Raw genomic sequence first — 22,137 nt, 5'->3', positions numbered from 1 at the left:
AAATTATGGATAAAACAATCGAAATAATTGTTTTTAATGAGTTAACGTCTCCGGAGTAATCTGCGTCATACCCTTCCGCAAAGAACCGGATAACGACAACAAAAATCGCTAAATGTTTCCAGAAAATAAAAAAAAATAAGAAGAAAATAGCGAATGTAAAGCTATATTATGCCTGGATTGATAAAATGGAACGAAATTGAATTTCGGACTTCCTAAGCGGATTTCTCGATGAAACAGAAGCTCAACAGAAGCGGAAAATCGCAAATTAGAGGGTCTTAGAGAAGGAATTGGGCTAAAATCTCGCCAGCTCATTGCGGAGTAATAAGTCTCGTTCGTTTGCCCGTTTACAATCAAACTAGGCTACTATTTTGTCCAAATACGGCAGTGCCCGAGTTACGTTGATTCACATGTATTTTCTGGTTTCGATCGTGATTCAGATGATTTGAGCCGAAATCGTTCTGTCAAAAGAAATCAACAAATAGAAAAAACACGAAAAGGGCGTTTGCAAACACGAGGATCTTCCCAGTGGGGGAAACCCATCCTAGTACTGATCTCGCCCAAGCACGCTTAACTTCGGAGTTCTGATTGGATCCAGTGTATTAGTACTGGTATGATCGCAACCGACATTAAGTGGGATGTTTATTTTTATATCCCTCGAGTACGTGTGGCGCGAGCTGCGATGGACAACACGCGGCACTACTCTCGCCAAATCAGAACCATGAAGTTAAGCGTTCCGGCGAGATGGCAGAGCTAGGATGGGTCACCTCCCTGGGAAGTCCTCGTGTCGCGACCGTTTACGTAAATTATAGCTAAAACAGTCGAAATAATTGTTTTTAATGAGTTAACCATCTCCGGAGTAATCTGCGTCATACCCTTTTGCACAGAACCGACTCACGACCACAAAAATCGCTAAATGTTCCTCGAAAATAGAAAAAAAATTAGAAGAAGAAAATAGTGGATGAAAAGCTATTATTATGCCTGGGATACGATAAAATGGAATCGGAATCGAATTTAGGGTTTTAGAGAAGGAATTCTGCAAAATCTCGCCAGCTCATTGCGGAGTAATGAGTCTCGTTCGTTTGCCCGTTTACAATCAAATTAGCCTGCATTTTTGTCCAAATCCGGCAGTGCCCGAGCGACGTTGATTTCACATGTCTTATCTGGTCTCGATCATGATTCAGATGATTTGAGCCGAAAATCGTCTGTGAACAAGTAATCAAAAATAGAAAAACACGAAAAGGAGTACAACACGAGGACTTCCCAGGGGGTCACCCATTCTAGTACTGCTCTCGCCCAAGAACTCCTGCCCAAGCATGCTTAACTTCTGAGTTCTGATGGGATCCGATGCATTAGTGCTGGTATTATCGCACCCGACATTGAGTGGGATTTTTATTCTTATATCCCTCGAGTACGAGTGGAGCGGGTGGCGATGGACAACACGCGGCACTGCTCTCGCCCAACAGAACCATGAAGTTAAGCGTTCTGGCGCGATTGCAGAGGTAGGGTGGGTGACCTCCCTCGGAAGTTCTCGTGTCGCGACCGTTTACGTAAATTATGGCTAAAACAGTAGAAATAATTGTTTATAATGAGTTTACCATCTCCGGAGTAATCTGCGTCATAGGCTTCCGCACAGAACCGACTCACGACAATAAAAATCGCTAAATGTTCCGAGAAAATAGAAAAAGATAAGAATAAGAAAATAGCGAATGTAAAGCTATTATTATGCTTGGGATACGATAAAATGGAATCGGAATCGAATTTCGGACTTCCTTAGCGTATTTCTCGAGGAAACGGAAGTTTAACAGAAGCGGAAAATCGCAAATTAAAGGGTCTTAGAGAAGGAATTTGGTTAAAATCTTTCCACCTCATTGCGGAGCAACGAGTCTCGTTCGTTTGCCCGTTTACAATCAAACTAGCCTACAAATTTGTCCAAATCAGGCAGTGCCCGAGCTACATTAATTTCACATGTCTTTTCTGGTCACGATCGAGATTCAGATGATTTGATCCGAAAATAGTCTGTCAAGAAGTAATCAAAAATAGAAAAACACGAAAAGGGGTTCAACACGAGGACTTCCCAGGGGGTCACCCATCCTAGTACTGCTCTCGTCCAAGCTCGCTGAACTTCGAAGTTCTGATGGGATCCGATGCATTAGTGTTGGTATGATCGCACCCGACATTGAGTGGGATAATTATTCTTATATCCCTCGAGTACGTGTGGAGCTGGCGGCGATGGACAACACGCGGCACTGCTCTCGCCCAATCAGAACCATGAAGTTAAGCATTCTGGCGCGATGGCAGAGCGAGGATGGACCTCCTGGGAAGTTCTCGTGTCGCGACCATTTACGTAAATTATGGCTAAAACAGTCGAAATAATTGTTTTTAATGAGTAAACCATCTCCGGAGTAATCTTCGTCATACCCTTCCGCTCAGAACTGGCTCACGACAACAAAAATCGCTAAATGTTCCCAGAAAATAGAAAAAAAAAAGAAGAAAATAGCGAATGTAAAGCTATTATTGTGTCGGGATACGATAAAATGGAACCGGAATCGAATTTTGGACTTCCTAAGCGGATTTCTCGAGGAAACGGAAGCTTAACAGAAGCGGAAAATCGCAAATTAAAGGGTCGTAGAGAAGGAATTCGGCTAAAATCTCGCCACCTCGTTGCGGGGTAATAAATATCGTTCGTTTGTCAACAAATAATCAAAAATATATGGTCCCGATCGAGATTCAGATGATTTGAGCCGAAAATCGTCTGTCAACAAGTTATCAAAAATAGAAAAACACGAAAAAGGGTGCAACACGAGGACTTCCCATGGGGTGACCCATCCTAGTACTGCTCTCGCCCAAGCACGCTTAACATCGGAGTTCTGAAGGGATCCGTTGCATTAGTGCTTGTATGATCGGACCCGACATTGAGTGGGATGTTTATTCTTATATCCCTCGAGTACGTGTGGAGCGGCCGGCTATGGACAACACGCGGCACTGCTCTCGCCCAATAAGAACCATGAAGTTAAGCGCTCTAGCGCGATGGCAGAGCTAGGATGGGTGACCTCCCTAGGAAGTCCTCGTGTCGCTACCGTTTACTTAAATTATGGATAAAATAGTCGAAATAATTGTTTTTAATGAGTTAACCGTCTCCGGAGTAATCTCCGTCATTTCCTTCCGCACAGAACCGGCTCACGACAACATAAATCTCTAAATGTCCCCAGAAAATAAAAAAAAAATAAGAATATGAAAATAGCGAATTAGAGAGTCTTAGAGAAGAAATTCGCAAATTAGAGAGTCTTAGAGAAGAAATTCGGCTAAAATCTCGCCAGCTCATTGCGGAGCAAAGAGTCTCGTTCGTTTGCCCGTTTACAATCAAATTAGTCTACAATTTTGTCCAAATCCGACAGTGCCCGAGCTACGTTGATTTCACATGTCTTATTTTGTCACAATCGAGATTCAGATGATTTGAGCCGAAAATCGTCTGTCAACAAGTAATCAAAAATAGAAAAACAGGAAAAGAGGTGCAACACGAGGACTTCCCAGGGGGTCTCACCCATCCTAGTACTGCTCTCGACCAAGCACGCTTAACTTCTGAGTTCTGATGGGATCCGGTGCATTAGTGCTGGTATTATCGCACCCGACATTGAGTGGGATTTTTATTCTTATATCCCTCGAGTACGAGTGGAGAGGGCGGCGATAGACAACACGCGGCACTGCTCTCGTCCAACAGAACCATGAAGTTAAGCGTTCTGGCGCGATTGCAGAGCTAGGGTGGGTGACCTCCCTGGGAAGTTCTCGTGTCGCGACCGTTTACGTAAATTATGGCTAAAACAGTAGAAATAATTGTTTTTAATGAGTTAACCGTCTCCGGAGTAATTTGCGTCATACCCTTCCGCACAGAACCGGCTCACGACAACAAAAATCGCTAAATGTTCCCAGAAAATAGAAAAAAAATAAGAATAATAAAATAGCGAATGTATAGCTATTATTATGCTTGGGATACGATAAAATGGAATCGAAATCGAATTTCGGACTTCCTAAGCGGATTTCTCAAGGAAACGAAAGTTTAACAGAAGCAGAAAATCGAAATTAAAGGGTCTTAGAGAAGGAATTCGGCTAAAATCTCGCCAGCTCATTGCAAGGCAATGAGTCTCGTTCGTTTGCCCGTTTACAATCAAACTAGCCTACAATTCACATGTCTTATCTGATCGATCGAGATTCAGATGATTTGATCCGAAAATCGTCTGTCAACAAGTAATCAAAAATAGAAAAACACGAAAAGGGGTGCAACACGAGGACTTCCCAGGGGGTCACCCATCCTAGTACTGCTCTCGTCCAAGCACGCTGAACTTCGGAGTTCTAATGGGATCCGGTGCATTAGTGCTGGTACGATCGCACCCGATTTTTAGTGGGATGTTTATTCTTGTATCCCTAGAGTACGTGTGGAGCTGGCGGCGATGGACAACACGCGGCACTGCTCTCGCCCAATCAGAACCATGAAGTTAAGCATTCTGGCGCGATGGCAGAGCTAGGATGGACCTCCTGGGAAGTCCTCGTGTCGTGACCGTTTACGTAAATTATAGCTAAAACAGTCGAAATAATTGTTTTTAATGAGTTAAGCATCTCCGGAGTAATCTGCGTCATACCCTTCCGCACAGAACCGGCTCACGAAAACAAAAATCGCTAAATGTTCCCAGAAAATAGAAAAAAAAATAAGAATAAGAAAATAGCGAATGTAAATCTATTATTATGCCTGCGATACGATAAAATTGAACCGGAATCGAATTTCGGACTTCCTAAGCAGATTTCTTGAGGAAACGGAAGCTTAACAGAAGCGGAAAATCGCAAATTAGAGGGTCTTAGAGAAGAAATTCGGCTAAAATCTCGCCAGTCCGCAATGAGTCTCGTTCGTTTGCCCGTTTACAATCAAATTACGCTACAATTTTGTCCAAATCGGACAGTGCCCGAGCTACGTTGATTTCACATGTCTTATCTGGTCCAGATCGAGATTCAGATGATTTGAGCCGAAAATCGTCTGTCAACAATTAATCAAAAATAGAAAAACACGAACAGAGGTACAACATGAGGACTTCCCAAGGGTTCTGGCACGATTGCAGAGCTAGGATGGGTGACCTCCATGGGAAGTCCTCGTGTCGCGACCGTTTACGTAAATTATGGGTAAAACAATCGAAATAATTGTTTTTAATGAGTTAACCGTCTCCGGAGTAATCCGCGTCATACCCTTCCGCACAGAACCGGCTCACGACAACAAAAATCGCTAAATGTTCTCAGAAAATAGAAAAAAAATAAGAATAAGAAAATAGCGAATGTAAAGCTATTATTATGGCTGAGATACGATAAAATGGAACTGGAATCGAATTTCGGACTTTCTAAGCAGATTTCTCGAGGAAACGAAAGATTAACAGAAGCGGAAAATCGCAAATTGGAGGGTCTTAAAGAAGAAATTCGGCTAAAATCTCGCCAGCTCATTGCGGAGTAATGAGTCTCGATCGTTTGCCCGTTTACAATCAAATTAGCCTACAATTTTGTCCAAATCCGGCAGTGCCCGAGCCAAGTTGATTTCACATGTCTTATCTGGTTCCGATCGAGATTCAGATGATTTGAGCCGAAAATCGTCTGTCAACAAGTTATCAAAAATAGAAAAAAACAAAAAGGGGTGCAACACGACGACTTCCCAGGGGGTCGCCCATCCTAGTACTGGTCTCGCCCAAGCATGCTTAACTTCGAAGTTCTAATGGGATCCGGTGCATTAGTGCTGTTATGATCGCACCCGACATTGAGTGGGTTGTTTATTCTTATATCCCTCGAGTACGTGTGAAGCGGGCGGCGATAGACAACAAGCGGCACTGCTCTCGCCCAATCAAAACCATGAAATTAAGCGTTCTGGCGCGATGGCAGAGCTAGGATGGGTCACCTACCGGGAAGTCCTCGTGTCGCGACCGTTTACGTAAATTATGGCTAAAAAAGTCGAAATAATTTTTTTTAATGAGTTAACCGTCTCCAGAGTAATCTGCGTCATACCCTTCTGCACAGAACCGGCTCACGATAACAAAAATCGATAAATGTTTCTAGAAAATAGAAAAAAAATAAGAATAGGAAAATAGCGAATGTAAAGCTATTATTATGCCTGAGATACGATAAAATGGAACCGGAGTCGAATTTTGAACTTCCTAAGCTGATTTTTCGAGGAAACGGAAGCTTAACAGAAGCGGAAAATCGCAAATTAGAGGGTCTTAGAGATGAAATTCGGCTAAAATCTCGCCAGTCCGCAATGAGTCTTGTCCGTTTGCCCGTTTACAATCAAATTAGCCTACAATTTTGTCCAAATCCGGCAGTGCCCGAGCTACGTTGATTTCACATGTCCTATCTGGTCCCGATCGAGATTCAGATGATTTGAGCCGAAAATCGTCTGTCAACAAGTAATAAAAAATAGAAAAACACGAAAAGGGGTGCAACACTACGACTTCCAAGGGGGTCACCCATTCTAGTATTGCTCTCGCCCAAGCACGCTTAACTTCGGAGTTATGATGGGATCCAGTGCATTAGGGCTGGTATGATCGCACCAGACATTGAGTGCGATTTTTATTCTTATATCTTTCGAGTACGTGTGGAGCGTGCGACGATGGAAAACACGCGGCACTGCTCTCGCCCAATCAGAACCATGAAGTTAAGCGTTCTGACGCGATGGCAAAGCTAGGATGGGTGACCTTCATGGGAAGTCCTCGTGTCGCGATCGTATACGTAAATTATTGCTAAAACAGTCGAAATAATTGTTTTTAATGAGTTAACCGTCTCCGGAGTAATCTGCGACATACCCTTTGGCACAGAACCAGCTCACGGCAACAAAAATCGCTAAATGTTCCCAGAAAATAGAAAAAAAATAAGAAGAAGAAAACAGCGAATGTAAAGCTATTATTATGCATGATATACGAGAAAATGGAACAGGAATCGAATTTCGAACTTCCTAAGCGGATTTCTCGATGAAACGGAAGCTTAACTGAAGCGGAAAATCGTAAATTAGAGGGCTTCGGAGAAGGAATTCGGCTAAAATCTCGATCCGCAATGAGCCTCGTTCGTTGCCCATTTACAATCAAATTAGGCTACAATTTTGTCCAAATCCGGCAGTGCCCGAGCTACGTTGATTTCACAAGTTTTATCTAGTCCCGATCGAGATTCAGATTATTTGAGCCGAAAATCGGCTGTCAACAAGTAATCAAAAATAGAAAATCACGAAAAGGGGAGCAACACGAGGACTTCCCAGGGGTTACCCATCCTTGCACTGCTTTTGCCCAAGCACGCTTAACTTCGGAGTTCTGATGGGATCCGGTGCATTATTGCTGGTATGATCGCACCCGACATTGAGTGGAATGTTTATTATTATATCTCCTGAGTACGTGTGGAGCGGGCGGCGATGGACAACACGCGGCACTGCACTCGCCCAATCAGAACCATGAAGTTTGCGTTCTGGCGCGATGGCAGAGCAAGGATGGGTGACCTCCCATGGGAAGTCCTCGTGTCGGGACCGTTTACGTAAATTATGGCTAAAACAATAGAAATAATTGTTTTTAATGAGTTAACTGTCTCCGGAGTATCTGCGTCATACCCTTCCGCACAGAACCGGCTCACGGCAACAAAAATCGCTAAATGTTCCCAGAAAATAGAAAAAAAAAATAAGAAGAAGAAAATATCGAATGTAAAGCTATTATTACGCCTGAGATACGATAAAATGGAACAGGAATCGAATTTCAAACTTTCTAAGAGGATTTCTCGAGGAAACGGAAGCTTAACAGAAGCGGAAAATCGCAAATTAGAGGGTCTTAGAGAAGAAATTCGGCTAACATCTCGCCATCTTATTGCGGAGTAATGTGTCTCGTTCGTTTGCCCGTTTACAATCAAATTAGGAAATAATTTTGTCCAAATCCGGCACTGCCCGAGCTACGTTGATTTCACATGTCTTATCTGGTGCCGATCGAGATTCAGATGATTTTGAGCCGAAAATCGTCTGTCAACAAGTAATCAAAAATAGATTAACACGAAAAGAGGTACAACACGAGGACTTCGCAGGGCGACACCCATCCTAGTACTGCTCTAGCCCAAGCACGGTTGACATTGGAGTTCTGATGGGATCCGGTGCATTAGTGCTGGTATAATCGCACCCGACATTGAGTAGGATGTTTATTCTTATATTCCTCGAGTACGTGTGGAGCGGGCGGCGATGGACAACACGCGGCATTGCTCTCGCCCAATAAGAACCATGAAGTTAGCGTTCTGGCGCGATGGCAGAGTTAGTATGGGTGACCTCCCTGGGAAGTCCTCGTGTCGCGACCGTTTACGTAAATTATGGCTAAAACAGTCGAAATAATTGTTTTAATGAGTTAACCGTCTCCGGAGTAATCTGCGTCATACCCTTCCGCACAGAACCGGCTCACAACAATAAAAATCGCTAAATGTTCCCAGAAAATAGAAAAAAAATAAGAAGAAGAAAATAGCGAATATAAAGCTATTATTATGTCTGAGATACGATAAAATGGAACAAGAATCGAATTTAGAACTTCCTAAGCGGATTTCTCGAGGAAACAGAAGCTTAACAGAAGCGGAAAATCGCAAATTAGAGGGTATTAGAGAAGGAATTCGGCTAAAATCTCGTCAGCTAATTGCGGAGCAATGATTCTCATTTTTTTGCCCGTTTACAATCAAATTAGGCTACAATTTTGTCCAAATCCGGCAATGCCCGAGCTACGTTGATTTCACATGTCTTATCTAGTCCCGATCGAGATTCAGATGATTTGAGCCGAAAAACGTCTGTCAACAAGTAATCAAAAATAAATTAACACGAAAAGAGGTGCAACATGAGGACTTCCCAGGGGGTCACCAATCCTAGTACTACTCTAGCCCTAGCACGGTTGACTTCAAAGTTCTGATGGGATCCGGTGCATTAGTGCTGGTATGATCGCACCCGACATTGAGTGGGATTTTTATTCTTATATCCCTCGAGTACGTGTGGAGCGGGCGGCGATGGACAACACGCGGCACTGCTCTCTCCCAATAAGAACCATGAAGTTAAGCGTTCTAGCGCGATGGCAGAGCTATGATGGGTGACCTCCCAGGGAAGTCCTCGTGTCGCGACCGTTTACGTAAATTATGGCTAAAACAGTTGAAATAATTGTTTTTAATGAGTTAATCGAATCCGGAGTAATCTACCTCATACACTGCCGCACAGAACCGGCTCACGACAACAAAAATCGCTAAATGTTCCCAGAAAATAGAAAAAAAATAAGAAGAAGAAAACAGCGAATGTAAAGCTATTATTATGCATGATATACGAGAAAATGGAACAGGAATCGAATTTCGAACTTCCTAAGCGGATTTCTCGATGAAACGGAAGCTTAACTGAAGCGGAAAATCGTAAATTAGAGGGCTTCGGAGAAGGAATTCGGCTAAAATCTCGATCCGCAATGAGCCTCGTTCGTTGCCCATTTACAATCAAATTAGGCTACAATTTTGTCCAAATCTGGCAGTGCCCGAGCTACGTTGATTTCACAAGTTTTATCTAGTCCCGATCAAGATTCAGATTATTTGAGCCGAAAATCGGCTGTCAACAAGTAATCAAAAATAGAAAATCACGAAAAGGGGAGCAACACGAGGACTTCCCAGGGGTTACCCATCCTTGCACTGCTCTTGCCCAAGCACGCTTAACTTCGGAGTTCTGATGGGATCCGGTGCATTATTGCTGGTATGATCGCACCCGACATTGAGTGGAATGTTTATTCTTATATCTCCTGAGTACGTGTGGAGCGGGCGGCGATGGACAACACGCGGCACTGCACTCGCCCAATCAGAACCATGAAGTTTGCGTTCTGGCGCGATGGCAGAGCAAGGATGGGTGACCTCCCATGGGAAGTCCTCGTGTCGGGACCGTTTACGTAAATTATGGCTAAAACAATAGAAAAAATGTTTTTTAATGAGTTAACTGTCTCCGGAGTATTCTGCGTCATACCCTTCCGCACAGAACCGGCTCACGGCAACAAAAATCGCTAAATGTTCCCAGAAAATAGAAAAAAAAAATAAGAAGAAGAAAATATCGAATGTAAAGCTATTATTACGCCTGAGATACGATAAAATGGAACAGGAATCGAATTTCAAACTTTCTAAGAGGATTTCTCGAGGAAACGGAAGCTTAACAGAAGCGGAAAATCGCAAATTAGAGGGTCTTAGAGAAGAAATTCGGCTAACATCTCGCCATCTTATTGCGGAGTAATGTGTCTCGTTCGTTTGCCCGTTTACAATCAAATTAGGAAATAATTTTGTCCAAATCCGGCACTGCCCGAGCTACGTTGATTTCACATGTCTTATCTGGTGCCGATCGAGATTCAGATGATTTGAGCCAAAAATCGTCTGTCAACAAGTAATCAAAAATAGATTAACACGAAAAGAGGTACAACACGAGGACTTCGCAGGGCGACACCCATCCTAGTACTGCTCTAGCCCAAGCACGGTTGACATTGGAGTTCTGATGGGATCCGGTGCATTAGTGCTGGTATGATCGCACCCGACATTGAGTAGGATGTTTATTCTTATATTCCTCGAGTACGTGTGGAGCGGGCGGCGATGGACAACACGCGGCATTGCTCTCGCCCAATAAGAACCATGAAGTTAGCGTTCTGGCGCGATGGCAGAGTTAGTATGGGTGACCTCCCTGGGAAGTCCTCGTGTCGCGACCGTTTACGTAAATTATGGCTAAAACAGTCGAAATAATTGTTTTAATGAGTTAACCGTCTCCGGAGTAATCTGCGTCATACCCTTTCGCACAGAACCGGCTCACAACAATAAAAATCGCTAAATGTTCCCAGAAAATAGAAAAAAAATAAGAAGAAGAAAATAGGGAATATAAAGCTATTATTATGTCTGAGATACGATAAAATGGAACAAGAATCGAATTTAGAACTTCCTAAGCGGATTTCTCGAGGAAACAGAAGCTTAACAGAAGCGAAAAATCGCAAATTAGAGGGTATTAGAGAAGGAATTCGGCTAAAATCTCGTCAGCTAATTGCGGAGCAATGATTCTCATTTTTTTGCCCGTTTACAATCAAATTAGGCTACAATTTTGTCCAAATCCGGCAATGCCCGAGCTACGTTGATTTCACATGTCTTATCTAGTCCCGATCGAGATTCAGATGATTTGAGCCGAAAAACGTCTGTCAACAAGTAATCAAAAATAAATTAACACGAAAAGAGGTGCAACATGAGGACTTCCCAGGGGGTCACCAATCCTAGTACTGCTCTAGCCCTAGCACGGTTGACTTCAGAGTTCTGATGGGATCCGGTGCATTAGTGCTGGTATGATCGCACCCGACATTGAGTGGGATTTTTATTCTTATATCCCTCGAGTACGTGTGGAGCGGGCGGCGATGGACAACACGCGGCATTGCTCTCTCCCAATAAGAACCATGAAGTTAAGCGTTCTAGCGCGATGGCAGAGCTATGATGGGTGACCTCCCAGGGAAGTCCTCGTGTCGCGACCGTTTACGTAAATTATGGCTAAAACAGTTGAAATAATTGTTTTTAATGAGTTAATCGAATCCGGAGTAATCTACCTCATACACTGCCGCACAGAACCGGCTCACGACAACAAAAATCGCTAAATGTTCCCAGAAAATAGAAAAAATTAAGAAGAAGAAAATAGCGAATGTAAAGCTATTATTATGCCTGGGATACGATAAAATGGAACCGGAATCGAATTTCGAACTTCCTACGCGGATTTCTCGATGAAACGGAAGCTTAACAAAAGCAGAAAATCGCAAATTAGAGGGTCTTAGAGAAGGAATTCGGCTAAAATCTCGTCAGCTCATTGCGGAGTAATGAGTCTCGTTCGTTTGCCCGTTTACAATCAAATTAGGCTACAATTTTTTCCAAATCCGGCAGTTCCCGAGCTACGTTGATTTCACATGCCTTATCTGGTCCCGATCGAGATTCAGATGATTTGAGCCGAAAATTGGCTGTCAACAAGTAATCAAAAATAGAAAATCACGAAAAGGGGTGCAACACGAGGACTTCCAAGGGGTCACCCAGCCTAGTACTGCTCTTGCCCAAGCACGCTTAACCTCGGAGTTCTGATGGGATCCGGTGCATTAGTGCTGGTATGATTGCACCCGACATTGAGTGGGATGTTTATTCTTCTTATATCTCTCGAGTACGTGTGGAGCGGACGACGATGGACAACACGCGGCACTGCTCTGGCCCAATCAGAACCTTGAGGTTAAGCTTTCTCGCGCGATGGAAGAGCTAGGATGGGTGACCTTCCTTGGAAGTCCTCGTGACGCGACCGTTTACTTAAATTATGGCTAAAACAGTCGAAATAATTTTTTTTAAAAAGTTAACCGTCTCCGGAGTACTCTGCATCATTCCCTTCCGCACAGAACCGACTCACGACAACAAAAATGGCTAAATGTTCCCAGAAAATAGAAAAAAAGAAGAAGAAAATAGCGAATGTAAAGCTATTATTATACCTGGGATACGATAAAATGGAACCGGAATCGAATTTCGGACTTTATTAGCGGATTTCTCGAGTAATCAAAAATAGAAAATCACGAAAAGGGGTGCAGCACGAGGACTTCCAAGGGGTCACCTATCCTAGTACTGCTCTCGCCCAAGCATGCTTAACTTCGGAGTTCTGATGGGATGCGGTGCATTAGTGCTGGTATGATCGCACCCGACATTGAGTAGGATGTTTATTCTTATATCTCTCGAGTACGTGTGGAGCGGACGGCGATGGACAACACTCGGCACTGCTCAAGCCCAATCAGAACCATGAAGTAAAGCGTTCTATCGCAATGGAAGAGCTAGGATGGGTGACCTCCGACCGTTTACGTAAATTATGGCTTAAACAGTCGAAATAATTGTTTTTTTTGAGTTAACCATTTCCGGAGTAATCTGTGTCATACCCTTCCGCACAGAACCGGCTCACGACAACAAAAATCGATAAATGTTCCCAGAAAATAGAAAAAAAAATAAGAAGAAGGAAATAACGAATAAAAAGCTATTATTTTGCCTGGGATACTATAAAATGGAACCGGAATCGAATTTCGGACTTCCTAAGCTGATTTCTCGAGAAAACAGAAGCTTAACAAAAGCGGAAAATCGCAATTTAGAGGGTCTTAGAGAAGGAGTTCGGCTAAAATCTCGCAACCTCGTTGCGGAGTAATGAGTCTCGTTCGTTTGCCCGTTTACAATCAAATTAGCCTACAATTTTGTCCAAATCCGGCAGTGCCCGAGCTACGTTTATTTCACATGTCTTATCTGGTCCCAATCGAGATTCAGATGATTTGAGCCGAAAATCGTCAGTCAACAAGTAATCAAAAATAGAAAAACACGAAAAGGGTTGCAAAACAAGGACATCCTAGTACTGCTCTCGCCCAATCACGCTTAACTTCAGAGTTCCGATGGGATCTGGTGCATTAGGGCTGGTACGATCGCACCCGACATTGAGTGGGATGTTTATTCTTATATCCTCGAGTACGTGTGGAGCAGGCGGCGATGGACAATACGCGGCACTGCTCTAGCCCAATCAGAACCATGAAGTTAAGCGTTCTAGCTGATGGCAGAGTTAGGATGGGTGACCTCCCAGGGAAGTCCTCGTGTCGCGACCGTTTACGTAAATTATGGCTAAAACAGTCGAAATAATTGTTTTTAATGAGTTAACTGTCCACGGAGTAATCTGCGTCATACCCTTCCGCACATAACCGGCTCAATACAACAAAAATCGCTAAATGTTCCCAGAAAATAAAAAAAAATAATATGAAGAAAATAGCGAATGTAATGCTATTATTATGCCTAGGATACGATAAAATGGAAATGGAATCGAATTTCGACTTCCTAAGCGAATTTCGCGAGGAAACGGAAACTTAACAGAAGCAGAAAATCGCAATGGCAGAGCGAGGATGGGTGACCTCCCTGGGCAAACCTCTTGTCGCGACCGTGTACGTAAATTATGACTAAAAGAGTCGAAATAATTGTTTTTTAAATTATGACTAAAAGAGTCGAATGTAAAGCTACTATTATGCCTGAGATACGATAAAATGGAAACGGAATCAAATTTTGAACTACCTAAGCGGATTTCTCGAGGAAACGAAATTAAGTGTTAAGCGTTCTGGCGCGATGGCAGAGCTAGGATGGGTAACCTCCCTGGGCAGTCATCGTGTCGCGACCGTTTACGTAAATTATGGCTAAATAGTCGAAATAATTATTTTTAATGAGTTAACCGTCTCCGGAGTAATCTACGTTATACCCTTCCGCACTGAACCGACTCACGACAACAAAAATGGCTAAATGTTCCCAAAAATACAAAAAAAAATAAGAAGAAGAAAATAGCGAAGGTAAAGCTTATATTATGCCTGGGATATGATAAAATGGAACATGAATCGAATTTCGAACTTCCTAAGCGGATTTTATTAGGAAACGGATAATTAACAGAAGCGGAAAATCGCAAATTAGAGGGTCTTAGAGAAGGAATTCGGCTAAAATCTCGCCAGCTCATTGCGGAGTAATGAGTCTCGTTCGTTTGCCCGTTTACAATCAAATTAGCCTACAATTTTGTCCAAATCCGGCAGTGCCCGATCTACGTTGATTTCACATGTCTAATCTGGTCCCGACCGAGATTCAGATGATTTGAGCCGAAAATCGTCTGTCAACAAGTAATCAATAATAGAAAAACACGAAAAGGGGTACAACCCCAGGACTTCCAAGGGGGTCACCCATCCTAGTACTGCTCTCGAGTATGTGTGGAGCTGGCGGCGATGGACAACACGCGTGCCACTGCTCTCGTCCAATCAGAACCATAAAGTTAAGCGTTCTGGTGCGATGGTAGAGCTAGGATGGGTGACCTCCCTGGGAAGTCCTCGTGTCACGACTCCTTACGTAAATTATAGTTAAAACAGTCGAAATAATTGTTTTTAATGAGTTAAACGTCTCCGGACTAATTTGTGTCATACCCTTCCGTACAGAAGCGGCTCACCCATAATAGTACTGCTCTCGCCCAAGCACGCTTAACTTCGGAGTTCTGATGGGATCCGGTGCATTAGTGCTGGTATGATCGCACCCGACATTGAGAGGGATTTGTATTCTTATATACCTCGAGTACGTGTGGAGCGGGCGGCGATGGACAACACGCGGCACTGCTCTCGCTCAATCAGAACCTTGAAGTTAAGCGTTCTGGCGCGATGGAAGAGCTAGGATGGGTGACCTCCCTGGGAAGTCCTCGTGTCGCGATCGTTTACTTAAATTATGGCTAAAACAGTCGAAATAATTGTTTTTTATTAGTTAATCGTCTCCGGAGTAATCTGAGTCATACCCTTCCGCACAGAACCGGCTCACAACAACAAAAATGCGATGGGATCCGGTGCATTAGTGCTGGTATAATCGCACTCGACATTCAATTGGATTTTTATTCTTATATCCCTCGAGTACGTGTGGAGCGGACGGCGATGGACAACACCCGGCACTTCTCTTGCCCAATCAGAACCATGAAGTTAAGCGTTCTGGCATGATGGCAGAGCTAGGATGGGTGACCTCCCTCAGAAGTCCTTGTGTCGCGACTGTTTACGTAAATTATGGATAAAACAGTCGAAATAATTGTTTTTAATGAGTTAACCGTCTCCGGAGTAATCTGCGTCATACCCTACCGAACAGAACCGGCTCACGACAACATAAATCGCTAAATGTTCCCAGAAAATAGAAAAAAATTAAGAAAAAGAAAATAACGAATGTAAAGCTATTATTATGCCTGAGATAAGATAAAATGGAACCGGAATCGAATTTCGAACTTCCTAAGCGGATTTCTCGAGGAAACAGAAGCTTAACAGAAGCAGAAAATCGCAAATTAGAGGGTCTTAGAGAAGGAATTCGGCTAAAATCTCGTCAGCTCATTGCGGAGTAATAAGTCTCGTTCGTTTGCCCATTTACAATCAAATTAGTTTACAATTTTGTCAAAATCCGGCAGTGCCCGAGCTACGTTGATTTCACATGTCTTATCTGGTCCCGATCGAGATTCAGATGATTTGAGCAGAAAATCGTCTGTCAACAAGTAATCAAAAATAGAAAAACATGAAAATGGGTGCTACATGAGGACTTCACAAGGGGTCACCCATCCTAGTGCTGCTCTCACCCAAGCACGCTTAACTTTGGAGTTCTGATGGGATCCGGCGCATTAGTGCTGGTATGATCGCACCCGACATTGAGTGGGAAGTTTATTCTTATATCCCTTGAGTACATAGGAGCGGGCGGCGATGGACAACACTCGGCACTACTCTCGCCCAATAAGAACCATGAAGTTAAGCGTTCTGGCGCGATGGAAGAGCTAGGATGGGTGACACTCCCTGGTAAATCTTCGTGTCGTGATCGTTTACGTAAATTATGGCTAAAACAGTCGAAATATTTGTTTTTAATGAGTTAACCGTCTCCAGAATAATGTGTATCATACACTTCCGCACAGAACCGGCTCACGACAACAAAAATTGCTAAATGTTCCCAGAAAATAGAAAAAAATAAGAAGAAGAAAATAGCGAATGTAAAGCTATTATTATGCATGAGATACGATAAAATGTATCTGGAATCGAATTTCGAACTTCCTAAGCGGATTTCTCGAGGAAACGGAAGCCTAGCAGAAGCTGAAAATCTCAAATTAGAGGGTCTTAGAGAAGGAATTAGGCTAAAATCTCGCCACCTCGTTGCGGAGTGTTGAGTCTCGTTCGTTTGCCCGTTTACAATCAAATTAGCCTACAATTTTGTCCAAATCCGGCAGTGCCCGATCTACGTTGATTTCACATGTCTTATCTGGTCCCGATCAAGATTCAGATGATTTGAGCCAAAAATCATCTGTCAACAAGTAATCAAAAATAGAAAAACACGAAAATGGGTGCAACACGAGGACTTCCAAGGGGGTCACCCACCCTAGTACTGCTCTCGCCCAAGCACGCTTAACTTCGGTGTTCTGATGGGATCCGGTGCATTATTGCTGGTATAATCGCACTCGAAATTTAGTGGGATTGTTATTCTTATATCCCTCGAGTACGTGTGGAGCGGACGGCGATGGACCACACGTGGCACTTCTCTCGGCCAATCAGAACCATGAAGTTAAGCGTTCTGGCACGATGGCAGAGCTAGGATGGGTGACCTCCCTCTAAAGTCCTCGTGTCGCGACCGTTTACGTAAATTATGGATAAAACAGTCGAAATAATTGTTTTTAATGAGTTAACCGTCTCCGGAGTAATCTGCGTCATACCCTTCCGCACAGAACCGGCTCACGACAACAAAAATTGCTAAATGTTCCCAGAAAATAGAAAAAAATTATGAATAAGAAAATAACGAATGTAAAGCTATTATTATGCCTGAGATAAGATAAAATGGAACCGAAATCGAATTTCGAACTTCCTAAGCAAATTTCTCGAGGAAACGGAAGCTTAACAGAAGCGGAAAATCTCAAATTAGAGTGTCTTAGAGACGGAATTCGGCTAAAATCTCGCCAGCTCATTGCGGAACAATCAAATTTGGTTACAATTTTGTCAAAATCCGGCAGTGCCCGAGCTACGTTGATTTCACATGTCTTATCTGGTCCCGATCGAGATTCAGATGATTTGAGCCGAAAATCGTCTGTCAACAAGTAATCAAAAATAGAAAAACACGAAAAGGGGTGCAACACGAGGACTTCCCACGTGGTCACCCATCCTAGTACTGCTCTCGCCCAAGCACGCTTAACTTCGCAGTTCTGATGGGATTCGGTGCATTAGTGCTGGTATGATCGCACTTGACATTGAGTGTGATGTTTATTCCTATATCCATCGAGTACGTAGGAGCAGGCGGCGATGGACAACACTTGCCACTGCTCTCGCCCAATCAGAACCATTGAGTTAAGCGTTCTGGCGCGATGGAAGAGCTAAGATGGGTGACACTCCCTGGTAAATCCTCGTGTCGCGATCGTTTACGTAAATTATGGCTAAAACAGTCGAAATATTTGTTTTTATTGAGTTAATCGTCTCCGGAGTAATCTGCGTCATACCCTTCCGCATAGAACCGGCTCAGGACAACAAAAATCGCTAAATCTTCCCAGAAAATAGAAAAAAAATTAAGAAGAAGAAAATAGCGAATGTAAAGCTATTATTATGCCTGGGATACGATAAAATGAAACCGGAATCGAATTTCGGACTTCCTAAGCGGATTTCTCGAGGAAACAGAAGTTTAACAGAAGCGGAAAATCGCAAATTAGAGGGTCTTAGAGAAGGAATTCGGCTAAAATCTCGTCAGCTCATTGCGGAGTAATGAGTCTCGTTCGTTTGCCCGTTTACAATCAAATTATCCTACAATTTTTTCCAAATCCGGCAGAGCCCGAGCTACGTTTATTTCCCATGTGGTCCCGATCGAGATTCAGATGATTTGAGCCGAAAATTTTCTGTCAACAAGTAATCAAAAATAGAAAAACACGAAAAGGAGTGCAACACGAGAACTTCCAAGGGGGTCACCCATTCTAGTACTGCTCTCGCCCAAGCATGCTTAACTTTGGAGTTCTGATGGGATCCGGTGCATTAGTGCTGGTATGATCGCACCCGACATTAAGTGGTATTTTTATTCTTATATCCCTCGAGTACGTGTGGAGCGGGCGGCGATGGACAACACGCGGCACTGCTCTCGCATAATCAGAACAATGAAGTTAAGCGTTCTAGCGCGATGGAAGAGCTAGGTTGGGTGACCTCCCTGGGAAGTCCTCGTGTCGCGACCGTTTACGTCAATTATAGATAAAACAGTCGAAATAATTGTTTTTAATGAGTTAACCGTCTTCAGAGTAATCTGCGTTATACCCTTCCGCACAGTACCGGATCACGACAACAAAAATCGCTAAATGTTCCCAGAAAATAGAAAAAAAATAAGAATAAGAAAATAGCGAATGTAAAGCCATTATTATGCCTGAGATACGATAAAATGGAACCAGAATCGAATTTCAAACTTCCTTAGCGGATTTCTCGAGGAAACGGAATCTTAACAGAAGCGAAAAATCTCAAATTAGAGTGTCTTAGAGAAGAAATTCGGGTTGAAATCTTGTCAATCATCGCGGAGTAATGAGTCTCGTTCGTTCGCCCGTTTACAATCAAATTAGGCTACAATTTTGTTCAAATCTGGCAGTGCCCGAGCTACGTTAATTTCACATGTCTTATCTGGTCCTGATCGAGATTCAGATGATTTGAGCCAAAAATCGTATGTCAACAAGAAACCAAAAATAGTACTGCTCTCGCCCAAGCATGCTTAACTTCGGAGTTCTGATTGGATCTGGTGCATTAGTGCTGGTATGATCGCACCCGACATTGAGTGGGATTTTTAATCTTATATCCCTCGAGTACGTGTGGAGCAGGCGGCGATGGACAACACGCGGTACTGCTCTCGCCCAATAAAAACCATGAAGTTAAGCCTTCTGGCGCGATGGCAGAGCTAGGATTGGTGACCTCCCTGGGCTGTCCTCGTGTCGCGACCGTTTACGTAAATTATGGCTAAAACATTCGAAATAATTGTTTTTATGAGTTAACCATCTCCGGAGTAATCTTCGTCATATCCTTCTGCACAGAACCGGCTCACGACAATAAAAATCGCTAAATGTTCACAGAAAATAGAAAAAAATAAGAAAAAGAAAATAGCGAATGTAAAGCTATTATTATGCTTGGTATACTATAAAATGGAACCGAAATCGAATTTCAAACTTGCTTAGAAGATTTCTCAAGGAAACGGAAGATTAACAGAATCGGAAAATCGCAAATTAGAGGGTCTTATAGAATGAATTCGGCTAAAATCTCGCCAGCTCGTTGCGGAGTAAAGAGGCTCGTATGATCGCTTAGTGCATTAGTGCTGGTATGATCGCACCCGACATTGAGTGGGTTGTTTATTCTTATATCCCTCGAGTACATGTGGAGCGTACGGCGATGGACAACACGCGGCACTTCTCTCGCCCAATCAGAACCATGAAGTTAAGCGTTCTGGCGTCCTCGTGGGCAGTCCTCGTGTCGCGATTGTTTATGTAAATTATGGCTAAAACAGTCGAAATAATTGTTTTTAATGAGTTAACCGTCTCCGGAGTAATCTGCGTCATACCCTTCCGCACAGAACCGGCTCACGACAACAAAAATCGCTAAATGTTCCCAGAAAATAGAAAAAAATTAAGAATAAGAAAATAACGAATGTAAAGCTATTATTATGCTTGAGATAAGATAAAATGGAACCGGAATTTAATTTCGAACTTCTTAAGCGGATTTCTTGAGGAAACGGAAGCTTAACAGAAGCGGAAAATCGCAAATTAGAGGGTCTTAGAGAAGGAATTCGGCTAAAATCTCGCCAGCTCATTGCGAAGGAATGAGTCTCGTTCGTTTGCCCGTCTACAATCAAATTAGGCTACAATTTTGTCAAAATCCGGCAGTGCCCAAGCTACGTGATTTCACATGTCTTATCTGGTCCCGACCGAGATTCTGATGATTTGAGCCGAAAAATCGTCTGTCAACAAGTAATCAAAAATAAAAAACACGAAAAGGGGTGCAACACGAGGACTTCCTAGGGGGTCGGGTCACCCATCCTAGTACTGCTATCGCCCAAGCACGCTTAACTTCGGAGTTCTGAGGGGATCCAGTGCATTAGTGCTAGTATGATCGCATCCGACATTGAGTGGGATGTTTATTCTTATATCGCTCGAGTACGTGTGGAGCGACGGCGATGGAAAACACGTGCACGGCTCTCCTCGCCACCAATTAGAAATATGAAGTTAAGCGTTCTGGCGCGACGGAAGAGCTATGATGGGTGACCTCCCTGGGAAGAACCTCGTGTCGCGACCGTTTACGTAAAGTATCGCTAAACAGTCGAAATAATTGTTTTAAATGGTTAACGTCTCCGGAGTAATATGCGTCATACCCTTCCGCACCAGACCGGCTCCGACAACAAAAATCGATAAATGTTCCCAGAAAATAGAAAAAAAAAATAGGAAGAAGAAAATAGCGAATTTAAAGATATATTATGATTGGGATACGATAAAATGGAACAGTAATCAATTTCGAACTTCCTAGCTGATTTCTCAGGAAACAGAAGCTTAAAAGAAGCGGAAAATCGCAAATTAGGAGGGTCCTAGAGAAAAATTCAACTAAAATCTCACCAGCTCATTGCGGAGCATGAGTCTCGTTCGTTTGCCCGTTTACAATCAAATTAGCCTACAATTTTGTCAAAGATCCGCATAGCCCGAGCTACGCTGATTTCAGAAGTCTTATCTGGTCCCGATCGAGATTCAGATGATTTGAGCCCAAATCGTCTGTCCACAAGTAATCAAAAATAGAAAAACACGAAAAGGGGTGCAACAATAGCTTCACAGGGAGTCACCCATCCTAGTACTGCTCTCGCCCAAGCACGCTTAACTTCAGAGTTCTGATGGGATCTGGTGCATTAGTGCTGGTATGATCGCACCTGACATTGAGTGGGATGTTTATTCTATATCCCTCGAGTACGTGTGGAGCGGGCGGCGATGGACAACACGCGGCACTGCTCTCGCCCAATCATAACAATGAAGTTAAGCGTTCTGGCGCGACGGCAGAGCTAAGATGGGTGACCTCCCTTGGAAGTCCTCGTGTCTGGACCGTTTACGTAAATTAGGGCTAAAACAGTCGAAATAATTGTTTTTAATGAGTTAACTGTCTCCGGAGTAATCTGCGTCATACCCTACTACACAGAACCGGCTCACGACAACAAAAATTGCTAAATGTTACTAAAAAATAGAAAAAAATAAGAATAGGAAAATAGCGAATGTAAAGCTATTATGCATGAGATACGAAAATGAAACCAGAATCGAATTTTGAACTTCTAAGCGGATTTCTCGAGAAAACGGAAACTTAACAGAAGCGGAAAATCTCAAATTAGAGGGACTTAGAATGGAATTAGGCTAAAATCTCGCACCTCGTTGCGGAGATGAGTCTCGTTCTTTTGCCGTTTACAATAAAATTAGCCTACAATTTTGTCCAATTCCGGCAGTGCCCGAGCTACGTTTATTCCCATGTCTTATCTGGTACCCGATCGAGATTCAGATGATTTGATGAAAAATCGTCTGTCAACAAGTAATCAAAA

At 43.1% G+C, this 22,137-nt stretch overlaps 13 non-coding genes and 9 pseudogenes across 13 annotated transcripts; all 22 read right to left on the bottom strand.

The window, feature by feature from the left end:
• Nucleotides 1-499: 499 nt before the first annotated feature.
• Nucleotides 500-622, bottom strand: LOC142511997 (5S ribosomal RNA; annotated as a pseudogene).
• A 617-nt stretch (nucleotides 623-1,239) lies between these two features.
• LOC142511084 (5S ribosomal RNA) lies at nucleotides 1,240-1,372 on the bottom strand (annotated as a pseudogene).
• Nucleotides 1,373-2,053: 681 nt separating this feature from the next.
• On the bottom strand, nucleotides 2,054-2,172 carry LOC142511008 (5S ribosomal RNA; annotated as a pseudogene).
• Nucleotides 2,173-2,789: 617 nt separating this feature from the next.
• On the bottom strand, nucleotides 2,790-2,908 carry LOC142509857 (5S ribosomal RNA). Its single transcript, XR_012808006.1, has one exon. It is a non-coding gene; the product is annotated as a 5S ribosomal RNA (ribosomal RNA).
• A 598-nt stretch (nucleotides 2,909-3,506) lies between these two features.
• On the bottom strand, nucleotides 3,507-3,627 carry LOC142508128 (5S ribosomal RNA). The gene has a single exon (XR_012806356.1). It is a non-coding gene; the product is annotated as a 5S ribosomal RNA (ribosomal RNA).
• A 642-nt stretch (nucleotides 3,628-4,269) lies between these two features.
• On the bottom strand, nucleotides 4,270-4,388 carry LOC142514729 (5S ribosomal RNA). Its single transcript, XR_012810609.1, has one exon. It is a non-coding gene; the product is annotated as a 5S ribosomal RNA (ribosomal RNA).
• A 1,274-nt stretch (nucleotides 4,389-5,662) lies between these two features.
• LOC142508300 (5S ribosomal RNA) lies at nucleotides 5,663-5,781 on the bottom strand. Its single transcript, XR_012806520.1, has one exon. It is a non-coding gene; the product is annotated as a 5S ribosomal RNA (ribosomal RNA).
• Nucleotides 5,782-6,455: 674 nt separating this feature from the next.
• On the bottom strand, nucleotides 6,456-6,574 carry LOC142511924 (5S ribosomal RNA; annotated as a pseudogene).
• Nucleotides 6,575-7,245: 671 nt separating this feature from the next.
• Nucleotides 7,246-7,363, bottom strand: LOC142511263 (5S ribosomal RNA; annotated as a pseudogene).
• Nucleotides 7,364-8,048: 685 nt separating this feature from the next.
• On the bottom strand, nucleotides 8,049-8,167 carry LOC142511971 (5S ribosomal RNA; annotated as a pseudogene).
• A 681-nt stretch (nucleotides 8,168-8,848) lies between these two features.
• Nucleotides 8,849-8,967, bottom strand: LOC142510660 (5S ribosomal RNA; annotated as a pseudogene).
• Nucleotides 8,968-9,638: 671 nt separating this feature from the next.
• On the bottom strand, nucleotides 9,639-9,756 carry LOC142510048 (5S ribosomal RNA). Its single transcript, XR_012808187.1, has one exon. It is a non-coding gene; the product is annotated as a 5S ribosomal RNA (ribosomal RNA).
• A 685-nt stretch (nucleotides 9,757-10,441) lies between these two features.
• LOC142511703 (5S ribosomal RNA) lies at nucleotides 10,442-10,560 on the bottom strand (annotated as a pseudogene).
• A 681-nt stretch (nucleotides 10,561-11,241) lies between these two features.
• On the bottom strand, nucleotides 11,242-11,360 carry LOC142510154 (5S ribosomal RNA). The gene has a single exon (XR_012808283.1). It is a non-coding gene; the product is annotated as a 5S ribosomal RNA (ribosomal RNA).
• A 682-nt stretch (nucleotides 11,361-12,042) lies between these two features.
• On the bottom strand, nucleotides 12,043-12,160 carry LOC142516846 (5S ribosomal RNA). The gene has a single exon (XR_012812618.1). It is a non-coding gene; the product is annotated as a 5S ribosomal RNA (ribosomal RNA).
• A 442-nt stretch (nucleotides 12,161-12,602) lies between these two features.
• LOC142509411 (5S ribosomal RNA) lies at nucleotides 12,603-12,720 on the bottom strand. The gene has a single exon (XR_012807586.1). It is a non-coding gene; the product is annotated as a 5S ribosomal RNA (ribosomal RNA).
• A 3,394-nt stretch (nucleotides 12,721-16,114) lies between these two features.
• On the bottom strand, nucleotides 16,115-16,233 carry LOC142507921 (5S ribosomal RNA). The gene has a single exon (XR_012806159.1). It is a non-coding gene; the product is annotated as a 5S ribosomal RNA (ribosomal RNA).
• Nucleotides 16,234-16,915: 682 nt separating this feature from the next.
• LOC142507082 (5S ribosomal RNA) lies at nucleotides 16,916-17,034 on the bottom strand. Its single transcript, XR_012805347.1, has one exon. It is a non-coding gene; the product is annotated as a 5S ribosomal RNA (ribosomal RNA).
• Nucleotides 17,035-17,689: 655 nt separating this feature from the next.
• On the bottom strand, nucleotides 17,690-17,808 carry LOC142515303 (5S ribosomal RNA). The gene has a single exon (XR_012811156.1). It is a non-coding gene; the product is annotated as a 5S ribosomal RNA (ribosomal RNA).
• Nucleotides 17,809-18,485: 677 nt separating this feature from the next.
• Nucleotides 18,486-18,604, bottom strand: LOC142514802 (5S ribosomal RNA). The gene has a single exon (XR_012810679.1). It is a non-coding gene; the product is annotated as a 5S ribosomal RNA (ribosomal RNA).
• A 1,961-nt stretch (nucleotides 18,605-20,565) lies between these two features.
• LOC142511207 (5S ribosomal RNA) lies at nucleotides 20,566-20,689 on the bottom strand (annotated as a pseudogene).
• Nucleotides 20,690-21,368: 679 nt separating this feature from the next.
• Nucleotides 21,369-21,485, bottom strand: LOC142509803 (5S ribosomal RNA). The gene has a single exon (XR_012807957.1). It is a non-coding gene; the product is annotated as a 5S ribosomal RNA (ribosomal RNA).
• Nucleotides 21,486-22,137: the final 652 nt, after the last annotated feature.

The sequence above is a fragment of the Primulina tabacum genome, chromosome 10, assembly GCF_025594145.1.
Source record: "Primulina tabacum isolate GXHZ01 chromosome 10, ASM2559414v2, whole genome shotgun sequence".
In the NCBI taxonomy this organism is placed as follows: domain Eukaryota; kingdom Viridiplantae; phylum Streptophyta; class Magnoliopsida; order Lamiales; family Gesneriaceae; genus Primulina; species Primulina tabacum.
Note: the sequence above shows the minus strand (reverse complement) of the source record. Positions and strands in the feature narration are given on the sequence as shown.